The sequence below is a fragment of the Lutra lutra genome, chromosome 1 (genome assembly GCF_902655055.1).
Source record: "Lutra lutra chromosome 1, mLutLut1.2, whole genome shotgun sequence".
Classification (NCBI taxonomy): Eukaryota; Metazoa; Chordata; class Mammalia; order Carnivora; family Mustelidae; genus Lutra; species Lutra lutra.
The window spans coordinates 142,988,588-143,014,232 of NC_062278.1; the positions used below are offsets into that span (position 1 = coordinate 142,988,588).

At 39.9% G+C, this 25,645-nt stretch overlaps 1 protein-coding gene across 14 annotated transcripts in view; it reads right to left on the reverse strand.

The window, feature by feature from the left end:
• Nucleotides 1-25,645, reverse strand: part of THRB (thyroid hormone receptor beta) — a 377,970-nt gene that overhangs the window by 178,172 nt on the left and 174,153 nt on the right. The window lies entirely within an intron of this gene.

Sequence of the window (25,645 nt, forward strand, 5' to 3'; positions counted from 1 at the left end):
TGCTGACGTGTCACTTTGCTCAGTTACACTAAGAATTAGGGAATCAAGAAGTTTAAACAGGATCCCAGGTTGTGACTCAAAAGAAAGAAATCTTTTCCACTGAAAACTCAAACATGACTTCTAGCATGATCTACCAATCACTCTGCTTGAAATAAAATCTGATGCTTATTCTTCCAGATAGTTCTCAAATCTCTTATACATACATATCCATGGTATAGGTGTACCACAATGTTTTTCAGTCACTCCCTGATTGCTGGGCATTCATTTTGTTTCCATATTCGTCTTTCCTTCACCACAACAATGATGCAATAACATTCTTGTGTACAAAATCTTGCATACTGATGCTTTTGTTTTTATGGGCTAGTTTCCCAGAAGCTGAGTCATATAATATATGATGTGTGCGTATGTGTGTGTGTGTGTTTGCATTAAGACTTTGCTAGATTGTTTTTTTAAAAATTCACAAGACCATAGCAGTGTATGAGGTCCACATCTCCCCACCTCCAACTCTCCATAGACCAAAGTGGTGGATATTAGTGATCTTTTAAAATTTTTACCAATTTGATAGGAAGGTTAGTATCTTATTATAGTAGATGAATGGTAGCCCCCATCTCCCCAAAAGATATGTCCATGTCCTCATTCCCAGAATCTAGAAATATCACCTCGCTGGAAAAAGGGTCTTTGCGGATATAACTAAGGATATCTAGAGGAAATCATTGCGGATTATCTGGTGGGCCCTAAATTCAACAAATATTTTTTTTTTTAAAGATTTTATTTATTTTTTTGACAGAGAGAAATCACAAGTAGGCAGAGAGGCAAGCAGAGAGAGAGAGAGGAGGAAGCAGGCTCCCTGCAGAGCAGAGAGCCCGACGCGGGGCTCGATCCCAGGACCCTGAGATCATGACCTGAGCCGAAGGCAGAGGCTTAACCCACTGAACCACCCAGGCGCCCCTCAACAAATATTTTTATAAGAGACACACAGGAGAGAGACACAGGGAGAAGAGAGCCAGGTGGAGAAGAAGATGGAGACTGGGGTGATAGAGCCATCAGACACTGGAACACCAATGGGTATATTCTCCCTTACAGCCTTCGAGAGGAGCATGGCTCTGACCTTGATGTTGCACTTCTCACCCTCAGAACTGTGAGAATAAATTTCTATTGTTTCAAGTGACCAAGTTTGTAGTAATTCATTCTGGCAGCTTTATGGAACAAATATACTCATTATTACCATAAACTTGCATTTTTCTGAAAACTACTGAGATTGAACATATTTTCATGTGGCTTTTTGGCCATTTGGATTTGCTTTCATGTGAACTGACTATTCATATCTTTTGCCCATTTTCCAAAAGTATCCCCCCCTAATAATTCTTATAACCCCTGTAAAAATGCAGACGTGAACATGTTGTCTGCCACATGTTGGAAGACATCTAGCATGTGTCTTTAGAGTTTGTTTATGATATGTTTGGTCATACAATTAAAACAAATTACATGGTACAGCAGGCTCATCTTTTCCTTTAGCCTTTATGAGTTAGTTCCCTGTTGATTATAAACATTTCCCTGACATCTGGGTTATAAAAATATTCTCCTAAATCTCCTTTAAAATGTTTGCAGTAGGCACAGAGAATGTCCCCAGAGATGTCCATGCCCTCATCCCTGGGACTTAGGAAGATGCTACCTTCCAAGGCAGAAGGGACTACAGGTGTGATGAGGGGGCAGACTTGAGATGGGGAGATTATCCTAGATTATCCAGGGGAGGAATCTAGTTACACAAATCCTTAAGGGGAGAACATTTCCCAGATGTGGCCAGAGGGAGATGTGACTACAGAAGTATGGTTAGAGAGATCCAACATTGCTGGCTCTGAAGGTAGAGGAAGGGGCCACAAGCCAAGGAATGTGGACAACCCTTAGGAATAGCAAAGAAATGGATTTTCCCTCATCACCTCAGAAAGGAATGCAGCCCAGCTGACACCTGAGCCCTGTGAGACCTATGTCAGACTTGTTTCCTACAGAACTGTTAGATAATACATTTGTTTTCCTGAAGCTACTGGATTAGTGATGATTTGTTATGGCAGCAATAGACAACTAACATATATTAATTTCTCATTTAAAAAATGTGTGCCATTATCTATCTAGAATTTACTTTTGAAGATGTTAGCAATTAGGGGTATAGTTTTACTTCCAGATGGATTCTCCAATCAGCAATGATCAGTTTGTTTACTCCTTTGCCAATATCATGTTGTGTTGATATGGTTGCTTCAATATGTTCAAGTATCTGGTAGGCAAGTGGGCTTCCTCTTTTTTTGTTTTTGTTTTGTTTTTAAAATAGTTTCTGGGTGCCTTGGTAGCTCAGTCAGTCAAGTGTCTGCCTTTGGTTCAGGTCATGATCCTAGCATTGGGATCGAGTCCCGCATGGGGGGGGGGGGCTGCTCAGCAGGGAGTCTCTTTTCCCCTCTCCCTCTGCCCCTCCCCCGGTCCTTCTCTCTCTCGCTCACTCCTTCTCTTTTAAATAAATAAATAAATTTTTAAAAAAATAAAATAGGTCCTATGGTTTTCACAGATGATATTTTATGTTCTTCAAATGATCATTTCTTGTTCAAGTTTGTTCCTAAGTATTTTATAATTTGTACTGTTATGGTAACAGTCCCATCTCCATCTATAATTGATAACTCTTATAAATAAAGCACACCACATACTACACTGTCTCAAAGCATGGCAGGCTTCCTTATAAGCTTTGAGCCTCTGCTCAGATGTTCACATTTTTAATAGTGAGGTTTTCCCTGACCACCTCATAGACAACAGCGTACCATTGTCTGCTGCCCACCTACCCACTAAGCATTTGCTATAAGCTATTTGGCTTTCTATTTTTCTCCACAGCACTTGTCACCATCTGACTTATATTTAGTCAGTTGTGGTTCATTTTCCATTTCCTCCAACTGCAATGTCTCTTTTGTTTACTGCTATTATCTCCAGGCCCTAGATGAGTGCTTAGAGTTCATTCAGCCGGTGTTCAATAAATATTTGCCAAAGCAATGACTAAAAAGAAGACCTATTGATTTTTCTACATTTATTTTTCAATCTAGACACTTTTCCAAACATCATTACCAACTGTAGCAATTTTTTACTAGAGTCTTTGGCTTTTGTAGATATGCCATCACATCATCAACAACAACAAAAAGGTAAGATTAATTTTCTGGTTACATGAATTATGCTAAATACTTATTCAATATAAATTGACTGGACTCTCTGAAGCTATGATAAATAATACTGGTAGAACCAGGGATTCCTATCTGCAGGAGATTGCAAAGACAGTCTCTGATATTCCTGTATCCATGTCCTTTGCTGTGAAACTTGCCATTGCCCTCACACCCTGAGTCTAGGATGAGCCCCATGTGTGCTTTGGGCAATGGGATGTTAGCAAATATGATGCCAGCAGAGGCTTAGAAAGTGCTCTGACGTTAGGCTTCCTCTTGTTCCTACTCTTCTGTCACTACCTCGAAGGTATGCCTGGGCTAGCCTGCTGGAAGGTGAGAGCATGTTGTATAGAGTAGAATTTTCCCAATTGTTCTAGTGGAGGCCATCTTAAATCAGTGCACAGGCAGCCAGCCCCAGACACAGGGGTAAGCCCAGACATGATCCCATAACTGCCTAGATGACCTGTAGCTGACCACAGACATGCACAAAAGCCCAGTCCCGATCCCCTGATCCCCACTGACCGTGAGTTACTCATATGTTATTATCATAAGCCCCTGGAGTTTGGTAGTTGTTTGTTCTGAGGCATTATTGTGACAATAGATCACTGAGACACTCCTATGCCTGAATTTAAAGTCTTAGGGTTTCACCATTTAGAATTTTGTTGTTTATTAGTTTTTGGCAGATAGTCTTTATCATATTAAGTAAAACAGAAACATAAATTAATTAAGGTTATCATATTTAAGTGAAAGAGAAATAGAAAGGAAAGTTTTTTTATATTAAAAATGTCTGAAATTTACAAGTGCTTCTATACATATTGTTATAATCTTTTTTTATTGATGAGACAAACTATTCTGATAGCTTTTCTGATTTTTTGCCATGTTTATGCTCCAGGAACAAGTCCTTCTTGGTCATAAGAAGGGGTCCTTCTGGGTTATTTTATTTAGAAGTTTGCAACTATATGTATATGTATATGTTATGTATATAATTAGGTCATAGGTTTTGGTTTGTATTTTGTTCCTCAGGTTTCAGGATAAAGGTAACATTGGCTTTGGGAAATTATTTGGGGTTTTCAGAATTGATCAAGGAGCCCAAATACAAGAAAGGACATATATATTTGAAACACATAAGCCACACAATCTAACAGATTTCTTCACAGACCTGCATCACAATTGAACATTAATAAAATAAACAAATTACAAGGCTGAAAAGAAAATTTTAACTAACTTCACAAAGTAGATATTTTAATAGGCCATAATCATAGGTCATAAGCTAATAAAATTGAGATTAAATAAGAAAGCAATAGTTAGTTAATCTTAACTACTCTAAAAATAAAAAAAACTTCTTTCAAAATAACTCTATGATTAATAAGAAAGACAAAATTTTAATGATAAACTACCTAGAACTATGGAAAGGAGAATATTTATTTCCTACCCAAACTTACAGGAACATAGTTAAAGCTATATTCAGAGGAAAATGTATAGCTTATAGTTATGACAGCTTTGTTATTGAAAGACTTATAATAAATGAACACAGTGTGGATACTAAGAAATTCCATGAAGAACAAAAGGACAAACTTAAGTAAGGTATGAGGACATAATTAGTAAAGATAAATACTGGAATGAAGTGAGAAACAAGAATGGTAGAAAGAACAAATAAATTCAAGAGCTGTTTCTTTTATAAAATATAAAACCATTGCCTGAATATGATTAGGGAGAGAATAGAGGAAGAATTAGAACTGAAAAGAAGAAATACACACAAACATGAAAATACTTATGAAAAAGTACTACATTAAATCCTATTGCAATAGATGTGAAATTCTAGAGAGAATGGATTATTTCTTAACGAAATAGGAATTAACTAACCCAAGAAGAACTAGAAAAATTTAATAAAAAGAGATTGAAACAGTGATTAAAATTCTGTCATTTAAAAGGGTGTGTTGGGGGACGGGGAGTGCCAGGATGAAGCAATTTCACAGCTGGGTTCCAACTAACTTTTAAAGAACAGATGATTCCAATGCTATTTAAACTGTTCTGGACCATTTACCCAAAGGATACAAGAATATGAATTCAGAGGGATACCTGCACCCTAATGCTTATAGCAACATTACCAACATTAGCCAAATTATGGAAAGAGCCCAAATGTTCATCCACTGATGAATGGATAAAGAAGAGGTATAGATGTACAGTGGAATATTACTCAGCCATCACCAAGAATGAAATCTTGCCATTTGCAACAACATGGATGGAGCTAGAGAGTATAATGTTAAGTGAAATAAGTCAGAGAAAGACAAATACCGTATTACTTCACTCATATATGAAACAAAACAAATGAACATGGGGGGGGAGAGAGACAAACCAAGAATAGACTCTTGACTGTAGCGAACAAACTGACGGTTACCAGAGGAGATGTGGGTGAGGGGACTGGTGAAATAGGTGATGGAAATTAAGGAGGGCACCTGCTGGGGTGAGCACCAAGTGCTGCATGGAAGTGTTGAATCACGCTAACGTATACCCGAAACTAATATTATACTGTACACTAACTAACTGAAATTTAAATAATAACTTGGGAGGAGGGAATTATTCTGGGCCACTGAAAAAGATGAAAAGCTCCTAAATTCATTTTCAAATTATGTCAATCATTGGTTCTCAGACTGGTTTCCTGGACCAGCAGCATCAGCATCATCTGGAAACTTGTCAGAAATGCAAATTATGTGGCCCCACTGAGACCTACTGAATCAGAAGCTCTGGGAGTGAGGGATCGGGAATCCAAAGGCCCTTCTGGAAGTCAAGTACATGCTAAAATTTGAGAGGCACTGCTCTCAGTGTAACTGGCATACATTTTACATAACAAAGGCTATAATTTGCTTTATATTCAGAAGCATGTCTTCTAAATCTACCCTCTTTCTTTTCTTTTTCTCAACATCATAATCCATCTTGAACTTGCTCACACAATTTCATTCTCCCATGTATATAAATATATACATATATATACATATATTTATGTGTAATGCATGAAAACAAAAATTTATGTATAATATATAATAATTTATATATAAATACTTTAATAATTTATATTTATTTTTATATATTTATATATAAATAATTTATATATATTTTTATTTTTTCAAAACAAGTCTCTTCCATGTGTAGTTACATACAGGAATTACTCCTATGACTGATTACCTGGGAAATCATTTGTATAGATTGCAAAGGATGCGGGGGTAGGAATTAGCAGATGGAGTGTGCACTGTATATAGCTGTATTGGGTAGAAATGTGCATGTAACATCAATACACTGGTATTGGGGTTTCCGCTGCTGATAGAAGTTGCTTGGGTGAGGTGAAGGGCAATGGTGGTAATGGTATCGATGTAAGTATCTGTCTATAGGTGGTAACTGATCCCAAGTTAAGTCTATGGGTGGTAACTGATCCCATTTAACCATCCAAATGGTCTTAATAAGACCATTTGCATGTTGCATTCTAATTATCAAATAAAAAGAAGTACAGTTTCCTTGTAAGCGCCAACTGATAACAACGGGTTGGAAGCATTTTGATATGCTTTAATCATGAGATAAAGAGGTATGTGATATGCACACCACAAAAGCCAAGTGTTTCACATCCATTATATTATTTCCCCTATATTACTGTGAAAAGTATTTGTTGTGAGCTCCATTGTTTAAGCGAGGAAAGAAAGGGTCGGAAAAGTTTGGGAAGTAGCCTAAGGACACCCAATTCTATGGGATTCAAAATCAGGTTTGCCTTGCTTTAATTCGGCTTTGGCTCCTTCAGCTAAATCTTTCAGAGCTTTTTTCTAAGACCGAGTTGGCACCCAAGAAATCTGAGTCTATCTCCATGATGGACTAACTCCTTCTGAGTCTTTTCCAGCAGATAACATACTTCCTCCCTTTTTCATTTAGACGGTCTTCAAAGTTAAAGACCTTCCATGATGTTTTTATTGCACTGGCCTCTGAGACTAACAAATGGTTACACAAACTATATAAAAGAAACCATTTTAATATTAATAGCCCAGTCATTTGGGGATTAAAAGTTTGGGGTTTGCTTTGGCACGCAAAAGAAATATTAGTTACCTGTAATTCTGGTTTGGGGGAGGCTCATAGCTGTAACAGATAACAGCTCCCTGAATCTAAATTTTCTGGCACATGACAGGTCTGGGACAGAAAGCTCAGGTTTCCCTACCTCTGACCACCCACAGGGAGGAGGCATGAATCTGTCACCAGTGTGGGCTCTGTAAAGCTGCCTTCCACAGGAGGCTCATACTGAGACACAGTACACAGGCCAAGATGATTAGGTTGTTATAAACAGAGACTCCCTGTGAGCAGAAATTATTAGCAGGGCTGGGGAAGAAAGGAAAAATTCTCCAAAACAGAAGAGCATAAGTTTTCTTAGTATGTGGGTGTGTCCAGCCGACTAATCTAACCTGTGGGGATGGGGACTGCTCTACCACTAAATTTTCAAGTTCATCGGGATAGTAGCCTATCTCTTTTTTTCCCCCCTAAGATATAGCAAATAGTTTGACAACAGGGTGAAGAAATAAAGTGTCAGGCTTAAACTCTCTTTTGCCAGTCTATAGCTGAATATCCTTGAAGAGGTCTATTACTCTAACCTTGCAGATCATAAAATATAATGTTGTAGCTTATAACCATGCAGGGCTCTGGAGGCTAATGACATTTCCAAAGGCAACTTGAATCTGCATGTAAATAGTTTTCTCTTTACTAAAATTAATTGACAAAATTTAGTCATCAATATTTATTATGAGCCAATTAATTTCCTATCACATCTGGTTCTAAAAAAAGGTCACATTTTTATTTTTTGGTTTTATTTTTTTAAAGATTTTCTTTATTTAGTTGACATAGACACAGCGAGCAAGGGAACACAAGCAGGGGGAGTGGGAGAGGGAGAAACAGGCTTCCTGCTGTGCAGGGAGCCCAATGTGGGGCTCGATCCCAGGGCCCTGGGATCATGACCTGAGCTGAAGGCAGATGCTTAACAACTGAGCCACCCAGGGACCCCAAAAGGTCACATTTTTAAAGAAAATAATGATACACATCATTCTCTTTTTTTCTCATAATAAAGAGTGGAAATCTCCTATGAGAGTTCTTATTTATTTTTAGATATAGTTGAAATCATATCATAAATTCCAATTTTTATCCTTTTCCACCAAACATTATAACTTAACCATTTTGCTAATGGTTAGCATATCTCTCTATGAATAGACCTTTTAGTGACTTTAAATAGTCTATTACATAAATATAACAATATGTATTTAACATTCTCCTGTCGAATGATATTTGGTTGATTTTCAAATATAAATAATGCCACACATAACATTTCTGTGCCAAAATCTATTTCTGAATTCTGGATTTATTTCTTTAGGAAAGATTTTCAAAACCATTCCAGAAGATTCTCAAATTATTGCTTCAAGGAATATGAACATTTAGTGGCCTCTTGATACAACTACAAATTACCATGTTCCAAAACCTTTGGTTAAAGGATCCTTCAAGAATTTCCCAGAGGCTTTCCTATGTCCATACTCACAGCTCTTACTAGATCCCAGCTGCCTTGAACGACAGTACAGAATGTTGTCTCCAGTTTCCAGACCACTTGCCAATGGCCCGAGATCCCACAGTCCACTGTAGTCAAGTCAGAACAGTAGGTATATATCAACAATCACTGAAATAGCCTTTGTTGCCACTGTGGTAGCCTCTGTGAGTTCTCCCCACTGGCCAAGGAAGTGGGAAGTTAAGTTTTGAAGAGGTTGCAAGCTCTGCGTTTTCAGGAAAGTAGGGGAACGGATGCTTGGGTTGGTAGAAGGAGCTTAGGCAGCTAAACGAAGTGAGATAGGAAGGAGATAGAGTGCATTTCAATAATAATGATAAAACCGAGTAACAACAACAGTAAATTTGATACAAACATGGGCATAAGCACTATCAACGAGTTGGCTTTAGAAATTAGGGTTCTATGAAAGAATTTGGGAGTCTTAGCATGAAGGATTAGAGTGTTACAGAGCTCATAATTCTCTTTGCAAAGCTTTAAGGTCCTAGAATATAAAATAACCACTGGATACAGAGTATCCCTATCTTCTGAAATATAGATCAGGGCAGATAATCTAAATAGGCAGAAAGCATTCTGTTATCTAACTGGGCAGCAACCATTCTGGAATGAATGAAATCTTTGTTATAAAGCCAAATAGAGAAAAATAAATTTGGTGCATGTGGAGTAGGCCTTTTTAAAAAGGAGAATGGCTGACTTTTATTAATAAATAAATGATAATCTTTGGTCTTTTGTATATATGTGTGTTTCAAACCTTACTCTTGGTCATCTTTGAATTCACCATTGTATAATTTTTTGTGATGGTAAAAAAATTAATAAATGTTTGCGGATTTCATCTGAATATGTGTTTTCCTCCTATGAAAATTTTGAGGATTTTTCATGTCTTGGAAGGGAAATCTATCTGTGTTTCTGGAATAGGTTCATGCCTCTCTTTCGTTTTTGTTCCACAATCAACCAAAAATTCTAGAATTTTCCTTCCTAAGGAGGAACGAAACTAATTGTCCATTTTGGTTTTTTTTTTTTCCATATAGGTTGTCACACTGCTACACCCCAGGTATTCAGGCCCTAAACAGAATCTTTACACTTGTTACTCCCTTTGTCTGGAAGGCTCATCTACTGTCTCTGGCTGGCTTCCTCTCTTCAGAGAGGCCATCTCTGACAATACAACTGGTGTTGGTTCTGTCTCCCTGCGCTTGTTGTTTTTTGTTATTTCCTTTTTTTTCTTTTTTCTTTTTTTTTAAAGTGTGAAATTTAAATTTTATTTCATTTTTATATTATTATATTCAGTTAATGAACATATAGTACATCATTAGTTTTTGATGTAGTGCTCAATGTTTCATTAATTGCATATAACACCTAGTGCTCATCACAACACATAATTTTCTATCTTAGCTTCTTAGCCTTTCATAGCATGTATTACAATTCAAAACCATTTCATTTATTTCTGTGTTTTAAACATTTCAGTATTTTTCAAGTTAAAACACATAATATACATGTTTTATATTGATTCATTTCCTCATACGTGTGCACGTGCCCACGCACACACACACACACACACACACCTGAAAGAACAGTTTGGTAAAATAATGTGCTTAAGAAGTTTGGTAGAATGGAACCAAATTTCTTCATTCTATTCTAGTTTGTTCATTAAAGAAACAGTCACAAAAGCAACTTGGGACCCACTAAATTGATCCCATAGACAGGATATGATCCAAAATTTGAAACATTAGGTTATTTGTCTTCTGCTTCCCCCGCCTACAAAAAAATGTAAGCTCCATGAGGTCAGAAAATATATATTTGTCTTATTCACTGGTATATGGTTGATAGTTAATAGTTTTTGAACAAATCAATAAATGAAAAAATGAGTAAGTTAATGAATGAAGTCTTACTAAAATTATCTTATTTTGGCATGCCTGTGCTCCTAAGAAAAGAATAATTATTCAAAGGGAACATCATTTTCTTTTCTCACAAAATGATATTCAGAATCCAATCTAACAATCAGAGACCCAACTGCATTTTCATGGGAGATGCTGAGATCACGGAACTGGTTAGCAACTCACAGAATGTGAAGATACATTGGAACAGTGGAACTTTCCATCTCAACTTTTATAATTTGTAGGATGCATCATAAAGCTGCTGCTTAAATGAACCAGAAAACCCCATTCCTTTATTTAGTGCTGTTTTTGGTGGAAAAGGGGTGAGTGAACAAACAAGTAAAAAAGGGAAGCTAAGGAAGAAAACAAAGGGAAGTTCTCCTGTACACAGACATTTGTCCTATCTTTCCAAATTCTAGTGAGTGCTGGGGCAGACAAACGAGCCTACTAGCCTGAATGGAAGCTCTATATCAACATTACTATTCTGCCTGCAGAAAGTTTTTCCATGTGCTTATTTATTTATTTTAAGATTTTATTCATTTATTTGACACAGACACAGCGAGAGATGGAACACAAGCAGGGGGAATGGGAGAGGGAGAAGCAGTCTTCCCGCCTAGGGGAGAGCCCGATGCGGGGCTCAATTCCAGGACCCTGGGATCACGACCTGAGCCGAAGGCAGATGCCCGATGACTGAGCCACTCAGGTGCCCCTATTTATTTATTTATTTATTTATTTTTAAAGATTATTTTAAAATTATTTAAAAAGAGGGAGCATGAGCAGTGTGTGTGTGGGGGAGTTGGAGAAGAAAACTCCTTGCTGGGCAGGGAGCATGAGGCAGGGGCTCTATCCCAGGACCCCCAGATCAGGACCTGAGCTGATGGCAGACACTTAACCAACTGAACCACCCAGGCGTCCCCTCCATGTGCTTATTTATAATCTCTCTTTGTCAATTGAATATAGAATCATTCTATGACTGTTTGATCTTTGTGAATTAAGGGGAATGAATTCTGTTTGGCGTATCAAACTTTTCAATGAATTTAAAAATTGTTGTATATCTATAAGAGTTTCCATGATAGAAATTTATCTATCAATAATCTTTGCCTTTCAGATATAAAATGATGTACTTTCATTTCCCTTGTTGAAAGAGAAAGGAAAAAGGAAGAGAAAAGACCTTCTTGTATTCAAAAAATTTTTTTGAAGACTTTATTTATCTAATTTATGAGAGAGAGGGAGAGCATGGAAATATACTTGAGTGGGGAGAGGGGAGAAGGCGAGGAGAGGAAGAGAATCCCAAGCAGACTCCAAGCTGAGTGTGGAGCAAAATGGTGGACTTGATCTCATAACCCCGAGATCATGACCTGAGCTGAAACCAAGAGTTAGATACCCAACCAACTGAGCCACCCCGGTGCTCCCCCAAATCTCTCTCTCTCTCTCTCTTTTTAAATATATATAACTATTTCTTGTGAAACTTTAGTTACCATTCATGTGTTCTGGAGGTGTGCTTCCCAAACTTCAGTGTATATATGAATCATCTGGCAGGCTTCTTAAACACAGGTCACTGAGCCCTACACCTAGAGTTTCTTTCTCAGTAGGTGTGGGTTGGGGCTTCACAAGTTCCATTTCTATCAACTTTTCAGGTGACGCCAATGCTCCTGGTCTGAGCACCATATTTTGAGAACCACTGCTCTGAAGCAATGATTCTCAACTGTGAGTGATTGTGTCCCCCCACCCCCCACCAGTGGACATTTGGTGATATCTGGAGACATATCTGACTGTCACAATTGAGTGTGTGTGTGTGTGTGTGTGTGTGTGTAGGCGGATCTCTTACTGGCAATTTGTGGGTAGAAGCCAGAGATGCTACTAAATATCTTATAGTACATAGGACAGGTCCCCCCACAAAGAATTATCCAGCTCAAATTGTCCATAGCGCCAAGGTTGAGAAAATTTTTTCTAAAGGAACTCTCTGTCTCATGGAAGCACATTGTTTAATAAGAGTTTGAACAACACATAAAACAAGAGCTACTCATTTCAGAAGACTTCAGCTAAAGTGGGATGATGTCACAGAAATTAAATTAATTGGGTGGTGTCTGAAGCAGATATCTACTGTCATCTTTCTCTGTGTCTGTTTCTCCCACATTCACATGTCCATTAAGCTTATAAAACACCATACAGTCCAGACGTTTACTCATCCAAAATGTAAATGAGGACCTGTGTATGGCTGAAGAGAGATGTGAAGCCAGTTGGGATGAGGAAACACTTTTATTCCCCCCAAGGGGCTGCAATTCCTTGACCGAAGCAGATAAGATCCTGGACACACCTCGACTGTGGAAAATGTAAACACCAGGTACCACAGAATCACAAAGGTGGAAGGACCCTGCCATTAATGAGTAGAGCCAATATCCTCTTTAATATTGTTTGTTGACAAAAGAACTTGCTTGGTGTCTTGTCCAGGGCTTAAACAAAATTAAAGAGGAGTTAATGATTGTCTTAGGTACCTTCTGGTCTCTCCTGTCTATCTGTTGTGGACTCTTCCAACCACCGATTTTCGGTATTTCCAGAGCCCATACCATGAAGAAAACCTGCTCTCAGATTTAAAAAAAAGTATCTCACTATCAGGTGTGACTTCTCCCCATCTTTAGGAGCCTCTTTTTGCACCCAAGTTCCCATCTTAGTAAATGGTACCCTGGAAAAGTTTTCCCAGGGTGGAAACATAAGAATCATTGGTTTTGCTCTTTTCTCACCCCTGAATTATCCAGTCCATCTCCTAAAGTCTTATGGATTATGTTTGCTACATTTCTTTTTCGGATTTCTCTCAATCATTTCTACCTCTGTGTTGGTTAATATCGACATCTCTTCTGGATTATAGAACAGCCTTTCAAATAGTCCATCAACCTCTGGACTTACTCCTGTAATGCTGTCTCTGGAATGAGCTCTCCAAAACACATACCAGATCTTGTCATCCCACTGCTTAAAACCTTTCATCTGTTACTGGTAGTTCCAAAGACCTTATGATGTTTTATAAGGCTCTATATACAAGGACAACTGCTTGCTTTTCATATCTCAGTCCTCTCCTCTCCCCTCTCCCCACTTTCCCATTGTGTTACAGCAATTCTGAACTTTGCTGGATTTCACTAAAATGCCATGCTCTCCTTTAATACCATCCTTTTGCTTGTGCTGTTTCCCCTGCCAAGAACACTTAAATGCTTGCTCCTGCCCTGTGACCCACTATTTCAGGTCTCAACTAAAATGGCACTTCCCCTGGGAAGCTTTCCTTGACCTCCCAAGTTAGAGTTGGGTGCTCCACCCTTGTGTTCTCTGGGCATCTCGTAAACCATCTCATTTGTGATGATCTTCTGTTGTAATTGCGTCCCTCGGTAGATTGAAAGCACTATGAATATAGGGTCTGCCTGTCTTTACAACATTGTTGTAGCTCCTTGGTACAAGGTACAACATTGTTGTAGCTCCTTGTAGTACTTGGTACAAAGTAAATACTGGCTGTACTTCTTGGTGGGAATTTAACAAAACTTATTATCTTGAAAAGAATTGAATGGAACTGGTAGGGAAATAAATTTTGAAATACAAAGGAAGTCTTGAAATCAAATCATGCTGCTGACATCTTCGACTTGTATGTCCACATTTGCATGGCAGAATCATTATAAAACTGAGCTTTCCTACTAATTTTGAGAACTGATCTCCTTCGATAAGTTTCAGTAATTTTCACATTATTTTTTTAATCTACTGTACATCTAACTGGATCAAAGCATCATAGGAAGGCAGTGCAACAGAACCACGCTGAGGAATGGGGGTGAGAGCAATAAGGCTGGCCATGTCCCTCAGGGCCTAGGAGGCCAGGGTGAGGAATGAAGACTTCATTTTTAGCCCAAGGGGAATATTTTAAAGACTTTAAGTCATGGTAGTGACTTTCTCACTCTGGCTGCTTTATGGAAAACAGACTTGATGATGAACCAATAGCAGAAGGAGGGACCAGCAAATAGACCCAGTGAGGTGTTTCCGTGGCAGGACGCTGGCCATGGAGGTGGGGGGAGTGTGCCGATTGAAGACAAATTTTGGAGGTAGAAGATGTAGGAGTTGCTGAGAGTTTGGATTTTGGGGTGAGGGAAAGAGGAAGCAAGTGTAATTTTTAGGTTTTTGGACAGAACACCTACAAGAATGGTGCTGCCATACTGAGATGGGAAGATAAGCGCCAACGCATCTTCATGGCCCAGCACGGTTCTCACCTCCTCCTTGCAGGCTGTCATCGACTTCAAAACCCTTCTCTCTCTCCTCTCAACAGCTCAGGAAATCATTGCCTGCACAACCGTGCTTTTATGAGGAATGCTGAGCTCCCCAACCTGGTTTATGTCACTTGAAGGTGAGGGAATCTCCCCTTCACATCCAGCGAGACCTGTAGGTAGACCCCACAAATCTGCTGCCTGGGGGATGCTGGGCAGTTCACACTGTGGCCAACACTCTGGAGCTGTTCCCTGGAGCTGTCAGCTGCTAAGAATATCCTGCCACCCACGGGACTAAATGTTCATATCCTCCAATTCATGCCCCAATTGGACATTTTAAAAAGGCCATTACCAAAAGCCTTTGAAAATTATGTTCCTTTCTAGAATCTTAAAGACAGCCACTTAACTTCTATTATATACTCTATGATTATTTAGCATTAACACTTTTCACTTGATATATAGTTACTTTTCTTCCCCATTATTAAGTATTACCTTAAAATGCAACCTCATTTCCTCTTCTATTAAATAGAAATTCAGGATAAGTTTCTCCTCATTGAAAATGTGTTGAATTATTTCAAGAACATTTCATTTCTACAATGCTCATTCACATTTTGGTTAGAAGGCTCTTTAAAAAAAATAAAACTTCAAGGTACCATAATATCACCTTTCAATTCACTTTTTAAACGTTTTTTTAAAAAATATAAATCTGGTGCATATTTGGAATTATGCATTTATTGTAACTTCCCACACAAAGCTAGAATGCTGTCTATAATATTCTTAGCAGTCAAAAAGGAACATAATTACGAAGAACTTATGCAGAGGCAGGAATCAAGTTTTTCTTGTTCTTCCTTTCAACACATGATTTTTGAGAATTACTTTAAAAAGTTAATTTTTGTTCATCATCTTCCTTTAGCAGCAGGATAGGCATTTTATATACCTTTGTCATTGAATTATCCCAACCACCCCCTGATGAATTTTTGCCTCCAATTCCCAGTGGATTGAAGGTATATTTAGCAGGGTTGAATAAGAAGTCTGAGGATGCACAGCTAGAAGCAGCAGCTTCTGCATCCAGATCCACGTCTCGGTGAGACTAAAGCTCACACGGCCATTCATTAGGGCTCCAGTTTGGGGAGAGAATCCCCTTTTGAAAAACCCAGTTCCATGGGAGCACTTGTCAAACTACTCGAGAATTCTTCCTTAGATCAAGCCAAATCCTCAAATTCCCATCCATTGTTAGTCTTACCATCCCAAGCAGGAGTTCCTTAAATGAAACAGAAGGCTCCAGAAGGTTCCATGAAATCCCTGATGGTGAGCACCATTTTTGCCTTTATTTAAATGTATTTTCTGGGGAGTAAGTCTAAGTTTGTTTTTGTTCTTGTTTTTTTTTTTTTTTTTTTAAATCAGATTGTCAGTGGGATCTGTAATCCCCTCTTCCCAAAGGATAAAACCCTTCTTCCTGGGGAAATATGGAACAAGTAATCTCCTTACTCTGAATTTTAGACCTTCTACTTGAAAATAAGCTGCAGTCATTTCTGCAGGCTTTTCTTCTCCAGTTGGATACTCACAGTTCTTCCCATATTTCTTGTGCAAAAGAGAACATCTCCAGAGCCTTAGCCTCTAGGGAACACACTGTGGTTGTCCCCTCAAGCATGGCACTTGGGGGAACTCAGTGCCCCTCAAAGTTTAGCACTGGGTACTGATTACAACTTCCTATCCCTATATCCATTTAATATTTTACTTGAGAATAAGATGATAGTTTATTTTCTTCTTAAAATTCTCCTTAAAACTTTTCAAGTTTATATGGTCAAATCAGTATGTTGTACACCTGAAACTAATATTACATGGTACACCAATTATACTTCCAGAATAATACTTTTTTTTTTCAAGTTCACATAATACAGGATTGTAATCTATATCCCTTTAGGATCCTCCTTCTTTTCCATTTCCCACCAAAAAAGCCTGAAATACAGGAGTTATATTTTCTTTACTTTGTCTTTTAACTTCAAGAAACATGAGAAATTCTGGAAAAGCACATTTGTGTAATCTCATCCTTAGCAATGATACATCAGGGTTTTAGGAAAAGTTGGCCATTGGAAGCCCATACCCTGAATATGGACAGATCTTGACCCATCCATGAATTGTAACAAAATCTCTCTTAGCGTTCACACAAAGAGCATCATAGGGGCGGTCAAGCACTCACCCTGCCGTCCTGCCCGCTTCCAGAACCTGCTGACATCTCCACGCCTTCCGCATGAGCTGCTCCTAGTCTACTTCCACATCAGGTAGAACGAAGACTCTCTAAGCAAATGACCTGCTTGGGACCCAACTCCGCCGTCCTGCCCTTCCGTGGCTGAGCGATCCCAATTATACGTTCTTGAGACGCATCTTAGATGAGCGCGTTGACTGACGCTGGTCTGGCGTCATGACTGCATGGGCTTGGCCACAGAACACACTCCCCAGATAAACGGCTCCCCACTCTAGACTGTTCTCTCGATCTGGGATTCCACACCATGCCTCCCGCCTGCTACCAGCAGCCAGTCTTGCAGCAGGAAGATGAGCAAAGCTTGTGGAAACTGAAACCCCTAGTGAAACGGGACTCCTGTGACACCAGGAGGCTGCCAGGACAGCTAACACCTGACATACTACCCTACCCACGTTCTTGGGCCTTGGATCGATGAGAACTTTTACTCTCTCCGTCTTCCATACAGCCTCATCATCAGAATCACGGAGAGAAATCGTTCACCCCACGGCTGCTGCTGCTTGTAACCGGCAAAGAGGATGGGAATTGTTGCTTTGGCTTGAGATAAGGCTGAGGATTCCCACAGATTTGAAGTTTCCATGGGTTTGAAGCCATCCAGGTTCAGGCTTCTGGGTCAATTTCCAATGGCCTCCCCATCTCCTCCTTTTTTAAAAGAAAGGCATGATTCTGAAGATGTCCCATAGAGCTGCCTTGCTTGCTGCCAGGGTACCTAGCAATGCATTTAGTTCGTTTTATTGTGCTCTTCAGATAACATGTTTTTGCTGGCGTGTAAGGTCTGGAAGCTGTCTGCATGCCAAGGCAATGCCCCTTAAATGAAGTCTTACGTAAGCCTGACAAATTATCTTCCGATACAAGTAATCTCAATGAGCTATTACAGAGCCATGAAAGAACGGCTGGTGAACCACCAAAACAAAAGCTACCTGAGCAAACACACCAAAATGCCTGTCACATGGGGATTTTGCCAGTAACCTTTCACCGTGAGATTTCGTTTTCTTAAGGGTACTGGCACAGTTTTTCTTGCCTCCCATCCTTTGCTCCCTTTTCCCTCCCTCCCTCCATCCCACTCTCCCTCTCTGCTTCTTTTCAGCAGACATCATTCTCTCTCTTTTCCCCATTCCTTTCTCCTTCTCTCCTTCTTCCCTCTCCTGTTTGTCCCCTCCCCTTGTACATCCCTGTCCCCCTCTCCACACACTATTGTTGTGACTCCATATTTTATTGTTGCCCACCAGATAGTCTTAGATTACAAGTACCCTGCATAGCTAACTTTCACCGTCTCTTGGATTCTAGCAAGGAGGATGGTGTATCACTTCTCTCCCCGACTTGACAGCTCTCAATGTCTTCTTCCTGGGTCCAAGAGAAAGCCCTACTCTTCAGCCTGCATACAACACCCCTCATGCAGTCCCGACCATCAGCCCTGTCTCCCACATTCACACTGGCCACAGCACACCTTACCACCTCACACATGCACTTGACACCTCCCAGACACATTTTGCCTTGTCCTAACTCTGACAGTTGCCCCTTCTGTTCACTGCTTTTCACAAAAGGCGAAGCGAGCCTGTCTTTAACGTTCCAGCCCTTCCCTGAGTTCCTCAGACAGTCAGTTACTTTCCTCCTTGGGTTAACATTGCATTGCAATTTTTTTTTCCTGTCTCTTCAAATAGATAAGAGTTCCTGGGGCAAAGGCATTGCTGACTCACCCACCAGGCAGTTGCTCAATAAATGTTTGCTGAATGAACTCTGTTTCTCTGAGTTTCTCCTGGATATTTCACAAGTATGTAGAAGCAGCAACACAGTATACTGTTTACAAGAATGAAAGTGTGGGTTCAAATCCCATCCGTGATTTGAGCGAGTTACTTAACCTCTTGCTGTCCCAGCTTCCCTGTCTATAAAATGGGACTAATATTCTCCAACTCTAGGTGAGTCATTATGTGGGATATAGTTAGAACACTGCCTGGAAAATGGAAAGAGATACATGCTACATGATTGTTTGCTAAATACAGTGGTGGTAATTCAGATAGCCCACGGCTGCCTCAGCTTTGCTCAGGGAGAAAGTTCAGACATGATCAGGGCTGACTTGATTTAGATGAGAAATACTTTATTGGGAATGGAAATATCTGCCTCACTTCTCCAATCAAAAGGAGAGATGCTAGGCCAAGAATAAAACTGCACTCCACAAGAACACTCTTAACAGGCTTTGCCATTCCTAGGGTTCTTCTGTGAGCCAGGGGTTGGGGTCTGGATGGCATATAATAGAAAACCAAGGAAAGAAATTATAAGTTGTAGACTGTCGTGTATGAAGAAGTACACACCGGGTGCAAACTGCTTAAAAGAAAATGTGTTTGTGTCCAGATAAGAAGTTAGAAAGAAGTTTGACATCTCCCCATTCAACATCAAAAAGTGAGTAAAAGTCAAAACTCAGAGACAACAACCAAAGGAAGTCTTGCTTTCTTTTGTTTGCAGGTACACTGAGAAGATTTTCTGGGCTGAAATTCTGCAGAAAAGATTCCCACCTAAATATACCTGCATGATATGGCCCTACAGACATTCTAGGTGTATCTCTTGCCAGTGGCCTCCCACACGAACCTTAATGCTCCCATTGCCCTGGAAATCCTGGAAAAACCCACGCTGAAGGTTAGTTCCATGCCTTGGCTTTGCAGCTCCCTTGACTGGGACGCCCTCTCTCTGTTTTTTGTAACACTCAGGTTGTCACTCTTCCAGGGAAGACTTTCTTTGCTCTCTCCAACCTCCTTTGCTCTGGGCCTCAGAGCTCCCCAAGCATACACACTTCTCAAAGCATGAACATACTGCATTACACTTGTATGCTCACTTTCTGTCTCCCTCAGTAGATTGTGAGCCTTCCAAGAAGAGACAGTGCCTAGGTCCCTGTTGTTTCCCAATGCTCAACACAGTGCCTGGAACAAAGAAGATGCTCAATAAATGCTCCCTGGGGACTCATTGAACAGACAGGCTGCCCTATGTCTGTAGGGACAGACTCATTGCCAGATGTCTATGGCAGCAATGCTGGGTGTCCCCTGTGCAGCACTGACCGGGGCCATCCCTGGGGTTCTCGCATTGGGGGTGTGGCTAAGAAATGTTTACATGTGACAAAGCTGGAATGATTGCACAATTAGGCATCATGTCCCTCTTGAAGGGGAAATAGGATTTCTGAAAAACGGTTAATAACAGTTGCACACAGTGTAGCCTGAGACAAGAATTGAAAGGAATCTTGATGAAACATCAACAATTTCTATGACTCACTGATGTCTGGTGAAAATGTACATTAAAGCCATTTGGTGAGAAAGTGACAGCCCCATCAGAATGACCACACTGAAAAAGACCAACATTGGAAGTACTGGAGTGGGTAAGGAGGAGCTAGAATGCTCTTGGGCTGGTGGCAGCCCTGTCAGTTTACACAGCCAATTTGGAAAGCTGTCTGGCAATTTCTCATACAGTGAAACACACACTTACCCTCTGACCTATCTCCTAGATAGACATCCAGGAGAAATGCATACGCTCACCAGAGGATGGCCCCAAACAGGGAATGACCCAAAGGTCTACCAACCAGAGAATGAATAAACAAATTGTGGTTTATTCACACAATCACTGTTACTCTGCAGTAACAACAACGCCATACACACATGCGCAGGAACATGTGTGACCCTCACAGACAACCCACTGCACAAGAAGTGTCAAATATGAAAGAGGACGTATCATGCAATTCCTTGTTGAGTGAGTTCAAAAATGGGCAAAAAAAAAAAAAAAGAATCAGTAGTGATGGAAATCAGAACAGTGGTAATCTTTGGGGTGAGTGTTAGGTTCAGATAGGGGCCAGATGGGGTGGAGCAGGGCATGAGAGGACATTCTGGGATGCTGGAAGCATTTTCTATCTCCTCATTGGGGATGGCAAGGGTATACACCTGTTTAAAAAAATCCATAGAATCTTACCTATTTTAGTATATGTGTGTTATACCTCACTGAAGAGTGGTAGATCGATCGCTTGACAAATCAATCGATCAATCACCAGAAATCCAGATGAGTGGAAGGGAGGAAACACTCCATCATTCACACAAAACTCAGAGCATGGATTGCATAACCCCTCTGTGGTTCACGGAAAGCAAGCATCACTGAACATAACCCAGGAAATAGCTCAGCTGAACTGGCTGGGTTGTGGGACCGAGCATTATGGTAAACTCAACTTGTTCCCACGAGTAAGAACAAAGATGTGCCCTTCCCAAGAGGTCACACCTGTAGCACAACTTCCTTTAGGCTTGGTGGGTAAAAAGTTCAGCGAAACTCACTCTTACAGAATTTTTGCAACAGGGACAATTCCTCAGTTATAAACCTTGAATCAACTCATCACCTTGGGGGTCATACAGTATGAAAGTTATGTTATAAAAATAAAGCTATGAAAACTTTATTATTTTTAGACTAAGGTCAAAACTCTTTGAAGAGTGTAAGCATATGAAGGTCAGAAAAGGGGAAATAAAGTTGTTCTCTAAAGTCTTTTTGCAAAGCTTCACCAAAATGTCAGGTAAGTGAAAGGTGATCAGAATCCTCAAATTCTTAAAACCTGCTACATCTCTCTCACCTGTCTAACCAAAGGGAAATCGATGCCCTAGGAAGATGCATTTTCTTTTTATTACCAACCGGGGCTTTGGCCCCAGACCCACACTGAACCTGACCACACAAGATGGGGACCTGGAGAATGCCCATTACTCTTTCAGTGTTTCTCAGCTGGGGCATGAAAGCATTTGGGACTCATTGGAATATTTTGGATGTTGTGTTATGCAAAATATAATATTAAAATAAATCTCACCTGTTATTTGTTTTTTTTTTTTTAACATGGTTGCCAGAAAATTTAAAATTAAATATGTGACTTGCATTCGTGGCTCACCCTACATTTTCTTTCTTTCTTTTTTTTTTTTTTTTTTAAAGATTTTATTTATTTACCGGACAGAGAGAGGTCACAAGTAGGCAGAGAGGCAGGCAGAGAGAGAGGGGGAAGCAGGCTCCCTGCTGAGCGGACAGCCCGATGCGGGGCTCAATCCCAGGACCCTGAGATCATGACCTGAGCCTAAAGAGGTTTAACTCACTGAGCCACCCAGGTGTCCCTCACCCTACATTTTCAAAGGACAATACTGGGTTACAGTATAAAGGCAGGAAAAATAAAATAGAACTCAGAAGTCCATGAGAAATTATAACTACATATAATGTAAGAATAATATAGTCATTTCATATGTATCTTGTAATATATTTCATACATTCATAAAGCATATTATCAAGCAAGATACTAGAAAGGAAATTGGAGAGAAAAAAATAAACTTTGGTGAAATACTGATTTCCAAAGAAACAATGATATAAGTATAAATTTCACATTGTCTCTTTAATCACCTAACCAGAAAAATAAACCAGTATCAGAGGCTTGAATACTTTTTATCTCTTCAAATTAGAACCATACTTTCCATAGGTTCAGTCAGGATTTTTAAGCTCCTGGGAAAAGTAGGTAAGTGTGTTAAGTGTCATTTTTTTTTTTTTTGGTTAATTTAATCTACAAGCATCAAATAACAAAGAGTTTATTGTATTATTTGCCTTGGGCCAAGTCCAGCTTCCACCTCTGTATTCTGACCCTTCCTAGAGGTAATTAGAGTGTATACAGTCTTTTAGCAACTCTTGAATCTCCTATCTTTTCCTGGAGTTTCAGGAAGGCAGTTTCCCACTTTGGGTCTTCAGATCTTGGGGGCATCAGAATCTCTTCTCAGCTTTTTGAGCTGAAAGCTAATTCCTTCAGGATATAGCTGTCCAGATGCAAAGAAATATTACTGTAATTTTTTTCTCTTCTATGTTATTATGAAGGTTTTGACTCATCGAGAACGTTCTACCAAAGTCATGTATTTCCTATGAAAGGAGTTTTATCTGCTGTGCTGAACAGTATGTGGGCGTCATTTCATGTTCTTACATAGTCCTGCATGTAATCGATTATAGAAAAGATTTAAGCTCTTAGCTCCATCTCACCTTCCTACTATCCCAGCATGTTTTGCAGTGGGGACACTGTCCGTGTGCTGATTAGTGGGTCCTTCTCAGGTTGGCAGAGATAAGGAAATCATGGATGAAGAGTCATAAGTGCATTTTTCTCGTAAGCACTGCATTCACACCCACTCATCTCCCATTCGATCCTCTTCCTCCCCCAGAACTTTAAACGGTAGTCCTCTCCGTGTCCGAGATTTTCATAAAACCATGCCATTCATTTTGATGAGTGTAAGAAGTCCACAGATAAAGCTATCAACTTGTTTTCCTCTGCACGTTGACTTGTTTCAACAAACTCAGGCCTCAGGCAACCACAATTCCTAAGCATATTTTTCTGGATCCAGCATCTCTAACTTTTTAAAATGGCAACTGCTTCCCTAGCCAAGACGGACGCCCTTAAAAGCTCTGTGTTGTTTTCAGATGTTCTTAGGCTGGCAACAACAGCAATCATGCAATGCAACCAGCCACATGGTACGCAAAGGCTCTGAGTATGGACTTCGCTTTCTCCTAGTGTACTGGGCCTAAGAATCCTCTGGGGAGCTTCTTAAAGAGTGAAGATTCTGATTTGTTAAATCTAGAGAAAGCTCTGAGATTCTGTATTTCCTTTTTCTTCTTCTTTTTTTTAAAGATTTTATTTATTTATTAGACAAGGATCACGAGTAGGCAGAGAGAGGAGGAAGCAGGCTGCTCCCCGCCTTGCAGAGAGCCCGATGTAGGGCTTGATCCCAGGACCCTGAGACCATGACCTGAGCCGAAGGCAGAGGCTTTAAGCCACTGAGACACCCAGGCGCCCCATCGTTTTTTTTTTTTTTTTAAAGATTTATTTATTTGAGAGAACTGTGCACACGAGCATGAATGGGGATGGGGCAGAGAGACAGAGGAAGAGGGAAAGAGAGACTCTCCAGTAGATTCCCAGCTGAGTTCGAAGCCTGATCCTGGGACCCAGGAGATCATGACCCAAGTGGAAATCAAGAGTCTGATGCTTAATGACCTGAACCACTGAGGGCCCCTGAAGTTCTGCATTTCTAACAAACTCCCAGGTGGTTCCAATCTCACGAAGCCTAAAGCACACACTGAGTAGAAAGGAGACCCTCTCTAGGAAATCTTCCATCTATAGGATTCCATAATTCTGTGTGTCAGAAACCAATAGCTGACATACGCAGGGGCAGATTCTCCTTAGGACCTTTGCTGGAATACTCCAGAAGTCATACTACCAGTTGTAGACATATATCTAGATAGGAGGATTTAGATACTAAGTCTGAGAGTCACCAAATCATTTTAGAATCTTGCAGTGGATCAAAGTTACTATTAGTTCTTTCAAATGTGGATTCAGCTACTTTGTTCCTAGAATATCTCTACAAATGAGCCCCTTTACGCCCCAGCTGGATCTCTGATTATGCTGGATGCAAAACACATCTAAGTTTATTCAGTAACTAGTTACATAAAGCAGCTCTCGTGAAGCGTTATGCAAAGAAGAATTTTGCTAAATAAATATTTGCTACTCAATTTATCTATTCTGTAAACATAGATGCTACAGCGTAAGGTTTGCTTAAAGGGGAACGTATTGCTCTCATTCCATCTCTGATAAGAATGAAAAAAAATTTATATTCATAGCACACACGAAAACTCACAGATGTTTCCATCATATCATTGTTTATCAATTCCAAGGAAATATATATAACGCCCTGTCTTCGATGCTGATATTAAATTCCTTTGTGTAGGTAAATTCTAAAAGAACAATGATGTAAACTAAGTGGAAGTGAAAATGAAACTTATATACGATCTTTATTATGTATGATTTTCCTCCCTCTCTTGACTCTAGGCAGATGCTGTTTCGCCATATGAACTGAGTGCTATGCGCATACCATATGCCAAATACTGTGCCAGTTGCTGGCAGGTGATGGGAGAGCTGTAAGAGGTGAGAAGACAAATAATTCCAGTCTCTACCCCAACCAGACTCAAATGAGTGGGGGAAGATAGGCACCTGACTAAGTATTTACAACATAATATGCCTATAATAGCTGAAGCTAACAATTATATAGCTCTTTTATCTGTCAAACACTCACTGTTCTAAGCATTTTACATATATTAATTCATTTAATCTTCATAGCAATCCTATGAGGTATTATCTCCATTTTATGGCTGCAAAAACAGGCAAAGGCAAGTTAAATGGTTTCCTCGGAGTCACACAGAAATGCACGGCAAACTAGGATTTGGACCTGGAAGATCTATTCCGGAGCTGCTTTGTTGGTCCGAGTGTGGTCTGTTACCAGCACCACGGGCATCACCGAAGAGCTCTGTTAGGAACAGAATCTCAGACCCTGCCCTAGACCTCTGGATTCAGAATCAGCATTTTAGCAAGACTTCTCGGTGCCTGTATGATTGTTAAAACTTGAGATGCACTACTCTAGATGCTCCTCCAGCTTCTACTCTCATTAAATTTTCATGGAAGAAAACCCTGCTCTCCACTAACAACATATTAAATAAAAGTATGAACC